Consider the following 18,373-nt stretch of genomic DNA (forward strand, 5'->3'; position numbering starts at 1 on the left):
GAATTGGTGAGGTGACTGAACAAAACGAGTTGAACAGTTAATGCTTTAACCTTGCGTATAATTTATACAATAAACAAAGTCACATGCTCCCCTAATAATTTAGATGTAAGCAAATGTTGATTTATTCAGGAAGGCTACTGCCTGAAGCCAAGCCTGCAGCACTAAAATTTGAATTAAACTAGGACAGAAGCAGGCTAGTCTATAATAACATTTGTATAATTTTATTTTTGCCCTTGGCTCAGTTCATTTCCTCGTACAGTAGATGCATGAAATTGGTTCTTCAACCACCTTTAGCTGATGTTCACTGATATCCGGGCAGGCAGGGAGGCAGGAGAATGCACCTTTCTTAGCTTTGTGTTTTCAATCATAAGGCCTTGAATTCCTAGGTCATTTCTGACAGTGATTATCTTTCTCTGAATTGTGTTTTCGGCAAAGCTTTCTGAAGAGCCTCATTTCACCTAGAGATACGGTTTTCCCCTCCTCTCCCTGTGAGGGGGCTCTTAGAACTGAGATGGCTAAATAGATGCAAATGTTGTGCTGTTTTTATTCCTTTATTCAAGCCTGGGGGCATGAAATCTGAGTTCTCTTACTCTGCTTTCAGCAGTGAAATAAGGGCCGTAGGAAAGTCTTTAAACGACGGTGAAAAAATAAATATTAACTTGAAACAGTGAAGGTACAAACCCCCTCATACTATTAACCTTTGACTTAAATAAAAATTAGGAACTACATCTTACCACTTAGCACTTTTGTGAGGGACCGAGGCTCCTCTGGAGGAATCAGGTTTGAGCCAGTAAATAATTTGCGAGAGCTTCTGAAAAGTAGGCAAAGTTTTCCATCCAAACCAGGAGAAAACTTGTTTTTCTCATAGGATTTCCCTGCAGACCAACACCCCAACAGGCATAGTGCACAAAAGAAAGCACTAGCAAAACCCACAATCGCTTTACACGTCTAACCATTTTTATTCAGGCTTTCAAGCAAAAGTAAGAGCTCTTTGGGGGTCAAAAGTTCTGAAATAAAGAATTTCTTCCCTTAGGTCAGGAAATCAAATATGCTAAAAACTCTCCCTAACCTTTTGTTTAGAGGAAGCTTAGAGAGGGGAGAAAATCCCCCAAATTAGAAATCAAGGAATTGGTATTTGCACTTTATATGAAATCTGCATTTATCTCTCACTTCTTCCAGCTGAGAAGGTAAATAGCAGCCGTGGTGTTTTGGAGGCAAATATTGTTGTGTCCTATTCTTGGTAACGAAATCTGCTCCCAGGCCTGCTCCATCCCTGTCTGATTGTGCCCTGGGGCTGTCGCAGGCAGCCAAAGGAGCCTTTCAGAAAATCCAGGCCATGTTTTGACTTCATTACAAATTCCAAATAGAACAAGTTTTCGCCTGGCTTAGGCTTTGGTTATGAAAGTTTCCCACAGCTCTCGAAAATATACAGAATAATAAATGGCCAGGCAGAGAGAGAGAGGAGGCAGTAATTCCATCAAAGGTTTTTGGTCACATCCTAGAGCACAATCACAGAGCCCAGAGAGCTTATGTCACTAGGACCCAGAGATAAAATGTTTTGCCTTGGGCCCGAGGTCACACATTGGGTCAAGAACTCTGAGGTTCTGTCCTTTGTTCCCCTGTGAAGGGGAGAAAGCCTCCTCTCTACCCGACGCTGGCCCCCTAGCCTTCCCTGGAGACACATTGTGAAACGTTCTCACCCTCAAGGGGTGGCTGGGAAGCTTCAAATGTTTTTCGGGCATTTCCAGCATAAAAGCAAAAATTGATGCGTTTCAGTGGGATAAGCCATGAGGCACAAAGGAAAAACCCCCACGGCGGTGGGTGTGAAGAGGAAACTTTTTATTGTCCTCCTGCGGATTTTTTTCTTTCATTTTTCTTCTCTTTTCCTTTTGCTAGCCTCTTTATTAAGTCAAGATGTTATAGGAAGGCACCAGTTAAATATGACATGCAAGCTTATGAAGGCAAGCCTTTACTCCCTAATTACAAGTGAGAACACAGGTTGGCCATGTTCCTGATCTCCATCCTTCTTCCTCCCTTCTCCCTTGTTCCAGGTTCTTCTTCTCTCATCCTTTTTTTCTGGGAAAAAAAAAAAAAAACATAATGAAACACTTTAATGACAAATTCTAGAAGGCCATACCCTATCCTCCAAGAACCCCAACTACTGATCTCATCATCTTCACAGACATGCCCTTTCTTCCTGCACATCTCTATTTTAGAAAACATGAACAAAATACTTCAAATAAGGGGACTTCCTTTGTGGTGCATTGGTTGAGACTCCATGCTTCCAATGCAGGGGGTGCAGGTCTGATTCCTGGTCAGGGAACTATGATCCCACATACTGTGTGACCAAAAAACCCCACATTTTTTAAGTGCAAAATACTTCAAATAAGTCCAACAGTGGGCCTTTTACATTAGGTTTTTTGTTTTTTTGTTTTTTTCCCAAAAGAGCTCGTTCACATATATGTCCCTCCCTAGAAGAAGAGTTCATTAGTTCCTTTTTGAAAAACAATTTTGTTTATTTATGTTTGGCTGTGCTGGGTCTTCATCGCTGAGAGGGCTTTTCTCCAGTTGCGGAGAGCTGGGGTTACTCTCTGGTTGTGGTGTGTGGGTTTCTCATTGCAGTGGCTTTTCTTGTTGCAGAGCACTGCCTCCAGGGCACGCAGGCTTCAGTAGTTGGGCTCAGGGGCTCTAGAGCACAGGCACAATAGCTGTGAAGCTTCTCTGAAGCATGTGAGATTCTCCCAGACCAGGGATCTGGACCTGTCTCCTGCATTGGCTGGCAGATTCTTTACCACTGAGCCACCAGGAAACCCTCATCACTAGCTCCTTATTTTTGAAAAGCCAATAACAATAGCCTGACAATTCCTCACCCATCATGCTGACATCATTGGATTGGTGGGCTGTGGCTTCTTGACATCAAAGCCATGGATTATGGCTTTTCCATATGTGGTTCACAATCCAGTCATTGCCATCATCCACATACCATCCACTGTCCTCTTGAAACCCCTGAAGTGATGAAAGAGTCAGGCAGTGGTTGATGATTAAAGGCTGGACCCTGAATTGCTCCCAAACTCATTTTTGAAGAGTCTTTGAACATGAACAAAATGTTATCAATGAGTTTTAACCAGGAAGAGCAAGCACTATTGTGTCTCTGTTCCCCACATTTAGTCAAACTTGTAAACTCATCCTTCTGATGGCTTCCGCTGGTAGCTGGACCCAACAGAAGCATTCGATAGAATCCATAAGAAAACGATAATTCTGTTGTTCTGATTATACCCCACCTGGTATAGAATATATATCTTAAATATAAAAAAAGGCATTAGTAAGTATTTGTGATTTAACCAGATTGCAATTACAGTATGAAGATAAATTGTTACTGGGAAATCTACCATTGGCAGGGGCAGCAGGCCAACAAGGGTGCCTTGGTGTGTGAAAGTGCGAGTGTTAGTTGCTTAGTTGTGTGCTACTTTTTGAGACCCTATGGACTATACCCCATCAGGCTTCTCTGTCCATGGAACTCTCCAGGCAAGAATACTGGAGTGGGTAGCCATTCCCTTCTCCAAGGGATCTTCCTGACCCAGGGATTGAACCTGTGTCTCCTGTATTGCAGATTCTTTACTGCCTGAGCCACCAGGAAAGCTCCAAGAATACTGGAATGGGTAGCCATTTCCTTCTCCAGGAGATCTGCCTGACCCAGGGGTTGAACCCAGGTCTCCTACATTGCAGGCAGATTCTTTACATCTGAGCCACCAGGAAAGCCACCAGGAAGGCTTGTGTGTCTATATTAAGATCAAGGAAGAAACACAGCCAAGAACAAGGTGAAAAGAAGTTCATTCATTGTCTCAAGGAAATAAAGACCTCAGACTTTTCAAGTGAAAATATACCACTGGCATCAGATACTAATCACAAGGTAATTATTTTTTAAAGAGTTTCCTGAGTAAGACACAGACACCCATGACACCCTTAGGCTAATATATGCACCTAGAGACTAATTCTGCCCTTGGTTGTATGTGCGTTAGTTGTCCTTGGAGTGAATAAAAGCTGCTTTCCATGTTACTCTAGCCTCCTATTTTTTTTTTTTTTTTAATGCCACTTCAGAAGATAGGGATAAAAATGCATCAGATTAAAAAACACTCCTCAAGGGCAATTTGTATGAAAAGTTAAGCTGGGCAACATCAAACTAGGCCCCTTCCTGTAAAATACATCAAATTCAAAGAAGTACTTTTCTTTAAGTTACTAATCTTTCTAATGAATATCAGATTCCATCAGCCAAACTGCTTTTTTGGCAACAACAGTTTTTACCAATGTAAAAGACTGCAAGATGTATTAACAGAAAGTACCCAAAGTATTAATCAATTGCTAAAATACTTTCCTATCCTTTGTCCAAGGAAAAATGCTTTGTTCAAGGAATTTCAAACTTTGTTCAAGGAATTCTGACACTGGAAAGGATGGTCCCTGTCAATCACAGTAATTTGGTATTGCAGGTCTTATTCCTGGGACACCCAGTCAGTGGGCACTCTGAGAGAACCCCCTCCCTGCACATTCCCTATAACAGCCCTGGAATGAATGTAACACCAGCTCATCTCCCCAACACTTCTGCATTAACCCACCTCCAATCGCTTAAAATATCAGATGCCATGCCTGATTTTTTTCAAGCATAAAGAAAATTCCTAAGAATTCCCTGGTAGTCCAGTGGTTAAGACTCAGCGCTTTCACTGTAGTGACCCAGGTTCAGTCCCTAGTCTGAGAACTAAGATTCTGCAAGCCATGTGGTGTGGGAAAAAAAAAAAAAGGAAAAAAGAAAATTCCTGACCTCATTAGACTACATTTCAGATGTCATAAATGGCCGTATCTTACACCCAGCTCATGGGCCATCCAATGTTCTATAACTCTTTTTGGAGTTATATTGCAGTCAGAATTCTGCTTTCATACATGCATTCATTCATTATTTATTGAAAACCTCCAATGTACCAGTCACTGCTTCTAGGAGCTAGGGTAAAGTGGTAAAGGAGACAGTTAACAACATCCCACTCTCAATGAGTTGATTTTCTACCAGGCAGAGGCATCAACAAATCAGCCACCAAATGAAGACAATCATTTCAAACAACAATAAAAGTAAAGGAAAATGATGACACAGAGTGGGCTCACAAGGATGGGAAGGTTTCCTGGGGGAGGGGAAAACATTGAGCTGAAATCTGAATCCCAAGAAAGACTCAGCTGTTGTGAATCTAAAAAGATAAGATGAACTCTGTCTCTTAGTCAGAACATTTACTCATATTATTCTGTAGATTGTGTACCCTCATAACCGGAACACCTACAAGAGTCCAAGCAGAAATCGTAAAACCCAGGCATAAAGGCATACCTTTTACTTACCAGCAGGACAACTCCAGGCATTATTTCTCAGTTGAGGGCATATTTAATTACCAAATGTTCTGCGGATGTCTTCCAAGCTGTATAGATTGCTGACTTTCAAGAACATAGACTTCTTCCTTTATCACAGAAATACCACTGTCCTTGATGAATTTGCATCTGCAATGATTCATCATTTTGTACTTTACAATTATTTAAGTTCTTCTAAACAACCAGGTACATGCAAAGCACGCTTGCTTTTATTTCATTAGATAACTAACCTCAGAGCTCCGCGAGCAATTTTAAACTTGAAAAAAAAAAAAAATTCAGCTGTGCTGCTATTTCACTGTTTAGGCAACACACTCACCATGCCAGTCAGATTGAGAAATGATTGCCTTCGCTAGTGGCTTACAAGAAAAGACTTCAGGTCACATATTAATTTTTAAAATGTTTTTCTTAAGCCCCTTTTAGCCTTCATGGCACATTCAGAGGCCAGGTATAAAGGAATTCTTAGAATATGGTTTTATTCAATGGCATGCAAGTTTACCCCCACACCATGTCACATCTGGACACCTCCATTCTGGTTGCTTAGGTGTCTGATGGTTTGTCAGAAGGCTAGCCATAACTTAGGCGGAAAACTGGACTCCATTAAAAAAACATTAAAAGCTGAAAAGGAGGCAAGTTGATGTGGCATGGCTCCCAGCAATAAGGAAGCAAGAATGCACACTGAAGCTTAGAAATAGAAAGTGATGTCCTCATAAAAACATGGCTCCAGGCTGGTGTGCCACTAGAAATTCTTCTGTCAGTTTAGAATATTTAGCTTCAAGGGATTTCGACTTTCAAATGTATCTCTGGATGCAAAATAGGCTGCACAGAAGGAGATAGCATTGAAGAAGGAAAGACGAACTGCTCCCAATTACGATCGATTTACGTGAAGCTGAAGATTCCTTTTTTTTCAGATAGCATATTTGATCAGAAAGCGTGCAAGTGGGATGGATGAGCTATCTCGCTGACGCCGAGTGATCCGCTGGCCTTCATAACTAGAAAATCGTGCTAAGAACTGATAGGCCAAAACAATATTAAAAGCTTCAGCACTACTGGTTATCAAGGGAAACTTTCAGCCTAATTGGAAAGCTCACAGCTTCAGGCATCTGAAAAGTTTTGGTTTGGGGCTCTTCCGCGGCATTCCAATGCAGTATTTCCAATCAATAATGGGATGCTATTCACAGCTCCATCATGAGGCTTATGAAGTCCCCTGAGTTTTGTATTTGACTTGTTAAACTGTAAAAAGAGTTGGAGAAACAAACAGAAAAGAAATATCTCAGTCCCCAGCTGCCCAAATATAAAACAATTGAATAAACAAACTCCGGTGCTCAAAGAAAACGGGAAATGGCAAAATAGAAAAGACAGACTGACGCATTTTCATGCACAAACAGCGAGCATCTTGGGTGACCTTCCTGAGTGCAATCTGTCCAGCTGGGTGTTAGGCAAAGAGCTCATCTCTCCAGGCAGATCGAATTATGTGTTAAGATTACAGTGATGCAGATTGTTCCCTAAAACCCACAGACACGAGACTCTTCCTTCCCAACAGATGTGGCCTTCTCAGCGCCATTTAGCTATAAGCAGTAGGTTACGAAGGCCAATGAAAGCATATCCCCAAAAGACTCAGAACAGTGCTTTCCTCAGAGCGACTGTCAACTGTACCTGGAAAACGTCACAATTTTCTTAGCCAACAGCCTTGCACAGAATGGAGCAACAGAATCTTCATCCCTTGGAGATGCCCATGTTTACAGAATGATGTGCCCCAGAGAACTTCCGCTGACATCACCAAGGAGTGTTGAAAGGGAACAGATCCAGAACAAGTTCTGTACTGGGTTTTGATTTTTCTTTTCCCCCAAAGGTTCACCCAGTTGCCTTCAACAGAGGTTTGAAAGGGAACACAGGAGATCTGAGCTGTTGAGTGAGAGGTGAGGAGCTGAAAATACCGATTAATATAAATACCGATAAATACTGATGCTGCTGCTGCTGCTAAGTCGCATCAGTCGTGTCCGACTCTGTGCGACCCCACAGTCGGAAGCCCACCAGGCTCCCCTGTCCCTGGGATTCTCCAGGCAAGAACACGGGAGTGGGTTGCCATTTCCTTCTCCAATGCATGAAGGTGAAAAGTGAAAGTGAAGTCGCTCAGTCGTGTCTGACTCTTAGCGACCCCATGGACTGCAACCTACCAGGCTCCTCCATCCATGGTATTTTCCAGGCAAGAGTACTGGAGTGGGTCGCCAGTGACTTCTCCGATAAATACCGATACATTAATATAAATACCGATTTAAATACCGATTCAACCCAGCACTTGCCCCTGCCCTTTGGTGTGAAACGTCAACTTGTGGAACCAGAGGACAAAAGCCTCCTTTGTGTCCAGGGTAAGAGAGAGACAGACCTCAGCGTGAACCTAAAGAGACATTTTGGGACTTCCCTGGTGGCTCCGTGGTGGACACTCCACCTGCAGCAGATATGTGTTCGATCCCTGGTCCAGGAAGAGCCCACATACCTCAGAGCAACTAAGCCCGTGTGCCACAGCTACCGCACCTGTGCTCTAGAGCCTGGGAGGTGGAACTACTGAAACCCGGGCACCCTAGAGCCTGTGCTCAGCAATAAGAGAAGCCACTGCAATGAGAAGCCTGCTCACCACTGTGAAGAGTAGCCGCCATTCACCGCAACTAGAGAAGGCCTGTGCAGCGAAAAAGACCCTGCATAGCCAAAATTAAATAAATAAAATTACTTTTTAAAGAGACACATCTTTACCCACATTTTAATATTTCTGAAATCAAAATACATCTTACCATCACCGTTAGCCACCAGTAGTTGGCCAGTTATCACTGCCTTTAGACCTGCATAAAACATGTGAAGTGACTCAGAAGTGAATCCTAGAGACAGGAGAGGAAGCTTTTGGGAAATGCTCCATCACCAATGCTTTTGATGGCACAGAGGACAAGCCTGAACAGCAAAACATGAAGATTACAGACTCCAAGTAGGAAACTAATTCATAAGAATCACATTCTGAAAATGAAGTTTTGTAAATTCCTCAGCCAATGTATTTCATTTTTAGTTTGCCTTTTACATATGCACAAGAGATATATAGGGGCAAAATCAATGCCAAAATAAGTACAAGAACCTTTCCAGGGACTTCCCTGGGGGTCCAGTGGTTAAGACTTCACCTTCCCATGCATGGGATGCAGGTTCAACCCCTGGTTGGACAGCTAAGATCCCACATGCCTTGGGGTCAAAAAAAAAAAAGACATAAAACAGAAGCAGTATTGTAACAAATTCACTAAAGACTTTAAAAAATGGTTCACATCAAAGAAAACTTGAAAAAAAAAACCTTTCCAACAAAAATTCTAAGGCATAAAAAAAAAAATCATGGTGCTACAGTTGTAGGAGTAATTTTTGTTTTCTTCAGTTCAGTTCAGTCGCTCAGTCGTGTCCAACTCTTTGCGACCCCATGAATCGCAGCACGCCAGGTCTCCTTGTCCATCACCAACTCCCGGAGTTCACTCAGACTCATGTCCATTGAGTCAGTGATGCCATCCAGCCATCTTATTCTCTGTCGTCCCCTTCTCCTGCCTCTAATCCCTCCCAGCATCAGAGTCTTTTCCAATGAGTCAACTCTTCGCATGAGGTGGCTAAAGTACTGGAGCTTCAGCTTCAGCATCATTCCTTCCAAAGAAATCCCAGGGCTGATCTCCTTCAGAATGGACTGAGTGGATCTCCTTGCAGTCCAAGGGACTCTCAAGAGTCTTCTCCAACACCACAGTTCAAAAGCATCGATTCTTCGGTGCTCAGCCTTCTTCATCGTCCAACTCTCACATCCATACATGACCACAGGAAAAGCCATAGCCTTGACTAGAGGGACCTTTGTTGGCAGAGTAATGTCTCTGCTTATGAATATGCTATCTAGGTTGGTCATAACTTTCCTTCCAAGGAGTAAGCGTCTTTTCATTTCATGGCTGCAGTCACCATCTGCAGTGATTTTGAATTTGTTTTCTTGGTGGAACATAAAACCATAGTGGGTCTTACAACCTATGATACCTGAACTTCACTGAAACACAATAGTTCACTTAACAGCCCGGAACTTCACATCTCTCTTCTGAAAAAGGTCCTAAGAGAGATGGAGGCTGACCCCAGTAGCTGGCCCCAAGATGAATTCACAGAGGTCTATTGTGACACACGATCTATTCCCAGTCGATGGTGATATTACTCTCTAGCCATTTATCTTCTTCAACCACAATACAAATACCACAAACAAACTCATTTACTCAGCCCAGCATGCTTTCCTGTTTTCATTTAACTTGTCAACTCTGTACCATGTGGACAAAACCCCACAGACATCAACAAAGCCTTGATGACAAGAGTACTTTCTGGTGATAATCTGTGAAGCAAATGAAATGAAATGATTACCTGATTCAGTGTTTTAATGACAGAATGACTGTAACATGAAATCCAATTGTTCTAAATGCCACTCCAGGAAAAAAAAAAGAAAAAGATACACTAATCTCAAGGTGGGTTGTGTAGGTGCTCAGTTGCTTGGTCATGCCTCACTCTTTGTGACCCCATGGTCTGTAGCCCGCCAGTCTCCTCTGTCCTTGGGATTTTCCAGACAAGAATACTAGAGTGGATTGCCTTTGCTTTGTCCAGGGGATCTTTCCCAACCCAGGGATTTAACCCTGGTCTCTTGCATTGGCAGGAGGATTCTTTACCACTGTGCTACCTGGGAAGCCCAAGGTGGGTTAGAGGAAATTGCTTTAAACTTTTTTTCACTAAAATAATTTTTTAAACTTTGACCATCAGATTATAAGCCAACTAAAACACTTAAATATCTTTAAGTTGAATGGCTGAGCAACCATTATTTTTCTAATTCTAAATGTCTCTCAAAAAAAAAAAAAGTAATAAGCAGATCAGCAATCTTCAATTGGGACTAAAATTTCTAAAATTAACTTTAATTTTGACTTGATTCTTTTTTCCTTCTTGAAAATCCATTTTTAAATAGCCACTTCTTTGTCAGTGAATAAACAGAGAACCCACTGGTTCCCCACTATTTTCTTTCTTTCCTTATTCGTATTTTCCTGCCCAAATCCTCAAAATGATACTGTGGATATCTGCTTTCTGCTTCATTGAGGCCACCATTAGTGCAGTCAGAATACAGAGGCAAAAAAAAAAAAAAAAACTAGCCAATTTAAGCCTTAACAAATGTGCAACTTGCACTTTTAAAGGGGTAAGTGGCTATTGAGAGAGAGAGAGAGAAACATCAAAATAGAGCATGTCAAGATAAATCAGCAACAGTTAATGCAGTCTAAGATGCATGGCGATTATACTTTTAAAAGGGGCTTCTCAGGTGGCTCAGTGGTAAAGATTCAGTCAGTTCAGTTGCTCAGTCGTGTCCGACTTTTTGTGACCCCATGGACTGCAGCACGCCAGGCTTCCCTGTCCATCACTAACTTCCGGAGCTTGCTCAAACTCATGTTCATCTGGTCATTGATGCCATCCAACCATCTCATCCTCTGTTGTCCCCTTCTCCTCCTGCCTCCACCGGTGGTAAAGAATCTGCCTGCAAATACAGAAGGTACAAGAGACCCGGGTTCAATCCCTGGACGCGGAAGATCCCCTGAAGGAAGAAATGGTAACCCACTTTAGTATTCTTGCCGGGAAAACCTGACAGACAGACGAGCCAAGTGGGCTACAGTCCATGGGACGGCAAAGAGTCAAACATGACTTAGCGACTGAGCATGCACATGCACATACTTTTTATTAGCATTCAGATAAAAGGTGTTGACACTTATTGAGCCTTTATTATACCCAGCTACTAAGTGTTGTGTATATAGACACTTATTTAATCCTTATCTATCCTTCTAAGTAGACACTATTATGATCACCCCAACAGTTGAGGAACCTGCGGCAAGGAGAAGTTAAGTGGCTTGCCCAAGGTCAGACATTAAATAGAGCTGAGATTCAAACCCTATCAGGTTGACCTCAACATGCAACCACTGTGCTACATATTTATGATTCCAAGTTGTATATTTTTTTCCACATCATGGTCCTACAATCAATGATTGTCATAGTTTAAGTGGCTACATTCTTTTTTTGTGTGGGGGACATAAAATATGTCTTAAAATTGATGTCATCTTGGATTCTATGAAATGGTATATTGCTTCATTGAGTGGAGAAGCTCTGGTTTCTACTGAAAGGTCTCAAACAAAAGGCCCTTCACAATCCAGAAGACTGATGCCAACAATAGGGATCAGAGTATGAAATTGCAAGGCCTGGAAACTTTTTTGTGTTGTCAGGAAGAAGGCAGCAGCAGAAAGCTAATCCTCCTGTATGCTGGGTAGCAAAGGCAGCCTTGAGGGGTTGGGACTAGATCAAGGCAGCCCTGGAGGGCTGTTTGCCTCCCTTCTCACCTAGAAGCTGTGTATGTGTGAGACTCCTGAAATGCGTTCTCACTGATAAAGCTGAAAGACTGGCCAAAGTTCACAAAACAAAGGCTCAGAAGCAAATTAAAAGTCAGAATCCAGGTATATCCCTCAAAGGTAGTGTGTTAGTTGCTCATTTGTGTCGGACTCTTTGTGACCCCACGGACTGTAGTCCGCCAGGCTCCTCTGTCCATGGAATTTTCCAGGCAAGAATACTGGAGCGGGTTGCCATGCCCTTCTCCACGGGATCTTCCTGACCCAGGAATCAAACCCTTGTCTCCTGCATTGGCAGACAGATTCTTTACCATCTGAGCCACCAGGGAAGCTGGGGGCTTTGACAATTAAAATTGTTGAAGACGATGCTAGTTCAGTTCTCTTTGGGGCACTGATCACAATATAGGTTGATAAGAACATGCTAACTCGGCACAGGGACTCTTCTCTGCACAGGGGCAGAGGCTGTCTAATAGGCCCGGCTGCGGGCAGCCACATCCCCATGAGGCAAGTTTGATGCTGTCATTGAGGGTGACTCCCAAGAGAAAGTCTCGGACGGTGAACTTGAGGGAAAAGGGCAAAATTCAGGAATAAGAAGAAAATGGTGAATAGCAAGCTGAAGGGCAAAGAGAACCTCAACGTTCAGAATCGGCTGGAGGTGAGTTAAGACGCCGCTGAGCACAAAACCTGAATCTGCAAGAAAGATGGAGAGGGGAGGCTGTCAGACGGAAAGTGTGTGGATTTATGAAAGCAGCCTGGCCAAAGCGCGGGCTTCATCAGAAACTAATGAAACAGAGGAATCCCACCCCCCAACACCACCCCCGCTCCTGCCCTGCTCCGTTACCGTCCCTAATCAAAAGATCTGATGAATAAAATCAGAGATCGTGACGATTTGAAGGAGAAAAACAAGACAGACGGGGAGGGTCTGGCAAGGGGAGAAACAGGATCGCACGTTTGAAGACAGAATCCTACAGGTAAGACTGGGGGCTAGAGTTTCCAATTACAGACAAGGGCAAAAATGGCAGAGAAGATATGAAATATCGTATTTGTGTTTGTTCTGTACGGAAAATGAGGCTCTTCCTACCTCAAGGACAATTTTCACAGAAAGCAAGATGGGCTGTGAGCAAGGATGGGGGTTCTCGCCATGTAGTGGTGCGACCCCCACCAGGTGGATCCGCTCGCGGTCATAGCGCCCCCGGGAGGCCGGACCCCGCACTGCAGCCACAAGGAGGCCTGGCCCTGACGCCCACGGGTCCCTCACAGACTAACACACGCACCCAGGACCCACACACAGCGCGCACGCGCGCACACACACACACACACACACACACACACGTCTCCTCTTTTGTCAGAAGCTACTCTAGAGTTCTCTGATTTTTACCCCCTGTTCATTCCAGTCCATGCTACATTCTGATACATCTGAAAAATTCCATTTTTTCTGCCCTTCCTACCACCCCAAGGTGGCCTCAGATTGCATCGTAAGCTAGCACTGAAATATTACACATGATCTTCACCGACTTACCTTGATGCCCCATCCCCTCCCACAATTCTCTCAAATCCTCGGTTCAGCTGCCTGGATCCCAAGGTCCCAGTCTGCTCTGCTCTGCTGGCTTGCTTCTCTCCACTTGTCCAACTACCTCATGTCTTTTAACTCTGCTCAATGTTATGTGGCAGCCTGGATGGGAGAGGAGTATGGGGGAGAACGGATACATGTATATGTCCGGCTGAGTCCCTTTGCTGTTCACCTGAAACCATCACAACATTGTTAATCAGCTATATGTATGTGTGTTTGTGCTAAGTCACTTCAGTTGTGTCCGACTCTTTGTGACCCTATGGACCATGGCCTGCCAGGCTCCTCTGTCCGTGGGATTCTCCAGCAAGAATACTGGAGTGGGTTGCCATGCCCTCCTCCAGGGATCTTCCCAACCCAGGGATCGAACCCATGTCTCTTACAACTGCTGCATTGGCAGACGGGTTTTTTACCACTAGTACCAGCTGGGAAGCCCCAGTTGGCTATATCCCAATACAAAATAAAAAGTAAAAAAAAAAAAAAAAAAAAAATCACTTTTTTTTTTTTTAAACTGCTTTATTGAGATTTCGTTCACATACCATGTACTTCGCTAGTTTAAAGCATACAGTCATTTGGTACATTTGCAATGTTGGGCAACCACCACCACTAATTCCAGGGTATTTTCATCACCCCCAAAAGGAAACTCAGATCCATTAGCAATTATTCTTCTTTCATCACCATCCACACTGTCCCCTGATAGCCACAAACCTACTTTGGCTTCTATGGATGATCCACCTGTTCTGGACATTTCACACAAATGGAATCATAAATCACATAAATGGATCTTTGTGCCTGGCTTCTTTCATCTGGATTTCAAGGTTCACCCATATTTTAGTGTGTATTAGTACTTCATTTTTTTTCTGTTACTGAATAATATTTCACTGTGGATATACGACATTATGTTCATCCATTCATCACTGATGGACATTTCCTTGTTTCTAATTTGAAGCTGTTAAGAATAATGGTGTTCTGAATATTTGTGTATGTGTTTGTGTGTATATATGTTTTCATTTCTCTTGGAGTGGAATAGCTTGGTCCTATGGTAACTCTATGCTTAATATTTTAGAAACCTGCCAGACTGTTTTCCAAAGTGGCTGCACTATTTTACATCCCCATGGGGCTTCCTGGTAGCTCAGCTGGTAAAGAATCTGCCTGCAATGCAGGAGACCATGGTTCAATTCCTGAGTCGGGAACATCTGCTGGAGAGGGGACAGGCTACCCACTCCAGTATTCTTGGCTTCCCTGGTGGGTCAGCTGGTAAAGAATCTACCTGCAATGCAGGAGACCTGGGTTCAATCCCTGCATTGTGAGTTGAGAAGGGAATGGCTACCCACTCCAGTATTCTGGCCTGGAGAATTCCATGAACTGTATAGTCTATGGGGTTCCAAAGAGTCATACACGACTGAGCAACTTTCACTCACTCATAACCAGTATATGAAGGCTCCAATTTCCCCACACCCTTGATAACACTTGTGAGTATTTGAGATTCACCTTTAACAAGAAATATATATATATATATATATATATATATATATATATGACCAATTTGCTGATATTTCTAACTATGTGGCAGAGTCTGTGCTTAGTGATTTTTGCAAATTAGGTGATCAAGGATTAGAATTTAGTGATCGGACAAAGCTATGGTAATGGTTCAAGGACTCATGTCTCCAAAGCTCACTTTCAAATACAACTCTAGATAGCCCCCCAAGATGCCTTTACAAGTCAACTCCAGACACTGAGACCATTCTTCTGAACACAGAGCGAGTTGGTAATGGTTTGCATACCACCTTGAATGGTTCTCTGGTTGTCTGCTGTATAAAATACTATTTTCCCAATAGACAGTAAACACTGTTGGCTGGAATTACTTTCCCTCCATTTTGTGCTGGGGAAATAAAATGTTTAATAAACACTATATGAGTTGACAGAATTTTTTGAGAATTTTTTTGTTTGATTTCTTTTTTTCTGAGAAGTCATACAGTTTCCCTTTTGGCTTGTTTCTATGATGTCTGAGTGAAGCAAGAAGGAATAGATCATGACGATGCTCACACTCATACCTCACCTACTGCTAGAAACTGCAGAAATGTGTGTTATAGAGAGCATCACCTGTTTTCTTTAAAAAAGAAAGAAAGAAAGAAACAACACTTTTTAATAGAAAACCTCAACTTTTCCTTTGGAATCCAATACACACACATACACACTCACCCCACTCCTTACATACAAATATACCATGCACACACACATACATCATATGTACTTACATGTGAACATTTTTTGCATGTGTTGTACATACCAGGGACTTTATCTATGTCATCTTTTATCCATCTAACACAACCACAAGGTAAGTATTAATTACTCTCATTTTATACATAAACAAACTGATATACACACGTTCTTTTCACCAAGGGTGCTGCTGTTTAGTCAATAAAACATGTCCGACTCTTTGTGACCCCATGGACTGTAGCCCGGCAGGCTCCTCTGTCCAAGGGATTTCCCAGGCAAGAATACTGGAGTGGGTTGCCATTTCCTTCTCCAGGGGATCTTTCCAACCCAGGGATCAAACCCATATCTCTTGCTTGGCAAGTGGATTCTTTATCACTGAGCCACCTGGGAAGCCCAAGGTTACACAGGTAGTAAATGACAGAACCGACTTTGACCATTAAACCGATAGTCTTTTTACCACACCACACTCTTCTCTCAGATGTTCCAGGAGGCATGTAGCTTGGTCATGGAGCTTCACTAATTCATTCCCTCATCTTCTTGTAGCACCTATCCTGTGGCCGCCACAGCCTGTCCCACACAGTCCAGCTCAGTGTAATCTCGTCTGTGTTCCTGTCCCTGCACCCTCCACAACCAAACATCCTCATCAAACTCTGGAGATTTACATAAAAACATTCCAGGACAAGAAGCAGATGCAGTTTGTGTTTATGGACCTGGGGCTTATGGTTTTGAAACAATGTACTGGGACTAGATGATGTTCAACTCTTCACATCATGCCCAGCCTCAATGGATTCCAAAGTGTTATCCAATAAACTCTGAAAGAAAAATAGTAAATTCCACATGTTAAAATGAGGTCCACTTGATCAAGTTCTCGTGAGTTACATCTCCTAGACAAACATGAATGAGGACCATCAAAAGAGCCTACAACTAATTCTAGATAGGTTGGTTTTAATCCAGTGAGACATTAATCACTTAATCTCCCTGGGCTTAAGTTTCTTCGACTATTAAAAAAAAGAAAATTGGTTGAATTACATGATCCTGAAGGTCCTCTTTAAATATGAAATTATGTGATTCTTTAATAATGAGGAATGGCCTCTCGGGAGTAGGGGAGAAGAGAATGGAGAACAGGGTAATTTACCTGGAGTCGACAGATGTGTTTCAAGGGGACAAGAACTCCCCAGAGGAAATGCGGATTATTTTGTGAGTTCACATTGGAAGAGAGAGGATTCATTGTTTCACTAGATTCACAATGGACTCAGTAACCTCCCATGTCTGCCAATTACTTGATTATAGGTTGGAGTTCAAAAGTGGTTGTGGAAAATCGTTTCCCCCAGAAGACTGAATTCATGTTGAGGGCAACTTCAAAGTCCTTTTCTTACTGCTTACAAATAGTTTAAGACACGGTATTTAGACAGGGCATTCTCTGTTGGTCCAGTAGTTAGGACTCAGTGCCTCCACAGCTGTGAAAAGGGTTCAATCCCTGGTTGGGGAACTAAGATCCCGAAAAAAATACAATGAAGCAAAAAAAAAAAAAAAAGACAAAGAACACATCCTTAGCTGAGCTCTCTAAATGTTCTTCCTCTAAGGTGGCGAGTTAGACCAGTGATGCTCGTGTGTGATGACAAGTAAATACGTCACAGGGTATAATGTTCCCATAGGAAATATAGTCAATTATATTGTAACAGCTTTTTATGGTGACCGGTCTTACTGCCACGATCATTTCATAATGCATAAAAATGCCGAAAAAATACTGAATATGTTGTACACCTGAAACAAATATATTGTCTGATAATAACAACTCATTTTTTAAATGTCCAGAGATGATGGTTTTGGACACAGATTTTCATCATCACTTGCCAGATTTTCTGGGTAAGCCTTTTCAGGGCTGGGATTCTGGAAATCTACAGGGGGGTTTTATCCACATCGGAGAGGATCTTTCTTCATTCACTACAATGTTAGAGATTAATATACTAGCTATACTCTTTTGTGCGTGATCTTAATGAAAGTCTAAATTCGGCTTTAAACTCTCCGTCTCTCAGATTTCAGATTATCTCTATAGATAAATAATGGATTGGATCTGAGAGCCAATCAAACTTACAAATTCAGAGAAAGGATACACTTAAGAGCTGTATTGGTTTCTCCTAGAGATGTTTCTAATTGGTAAACAGTGTGAAATGAAAGTTTGCATGTGGGCATGTTCAGTCATGTCCAACTCTTTGGAATTCCATGAACTGTAGCCCGCCAGGCTCCTGCCTGTGTCCATGGAATTTTCCAGGCAAGAATACTGGAGTGGGCTGCCATCTCCAACTCCAGGGGATCTTCCAAACCCAGGGATCAAACCTGCGTCTCTTGTGTCTCCTCCTTCATTGGCAGGTGGATTCTTTATCACTGTGCCACCTTCCAGACCGATGTCTTGTTGTGGAGGTACTCTAGTTCTGTGTAACTCTGCCATCAGAGAAGGTACCTCTGTAGAAAAAGGCATGGATGCCCACACTGCACGACTACTACTCCTACCCACCACTCAACGTGAGGGCAAAGAGGAAGATCTGGACGTTTTAAAAACAGAAATTACAAAATGAAGGGTAATAAACAGGTACATTTTAAACAGAATTATATACCTACAAGAATTATAATACCTAGGTATTATATGTACATCAAGGCTGTATATTGTCACTCTGCTTATTTAACTTCTATGCAGAGTACATCATGAGAAATGCTGGGCTGGAAGAAGCACAAGCTGGAATCAAGATTGCCGGGAGAAATATCAATCACCTCAGATATGCAG

The 18,373-nt window shown here is 42.5% G+C and overlaps 1 long non-coding RNA gene across 3 annotated transcripts; it reads right to left on the minus strand.

The window, feature by feature from the left end:
- Nucleotides 1-939: 939 nt before the first annotated feature.
- LOC133237548 (uncharacterized) lies at nucleotides 940-14,850 on the minus strand. Of its 3 annotated transcripts, XR_009733238.1 has the most exons (4): nucleotides 7,054-14,850; nucleotides 5,374-6,630; nucleotides 2,871-3,006; nucleotides 940-2,076 (listed from the first exon to the last, which is right to left on the minus strand). It is a non-coding gene; the product is annotated as an uncharacterized LOC133237548 (long non-coding RNA). The 3 variants fall into 3 exon arrangements; XR_009733237.1 differs by having other exon boundaries at nucleotides 5,374-14,850; XR_009733239.1 differs by having other exon boundaries at nucleotides 5,363-14,850.
- Between the last annotated feature and the right edge of the window lie 3,523 nt (nucleotides 14,851-18,373).

Source organism: Bos javanicus, chromosome 24 (genome assembly GCF_032452875.1).
Source record: "Bos javanicus breed banteng chromosome 24, ARS-OSU_banteng_1.0, whole genome shotgun sequence".
In the NCBI taxonomy this organism is placed as follows: Eukaryota; Metazoa; Chordata; class Mammalia; order Artiodactyla; family Bovidae; genus Bos; species Bos javanicus.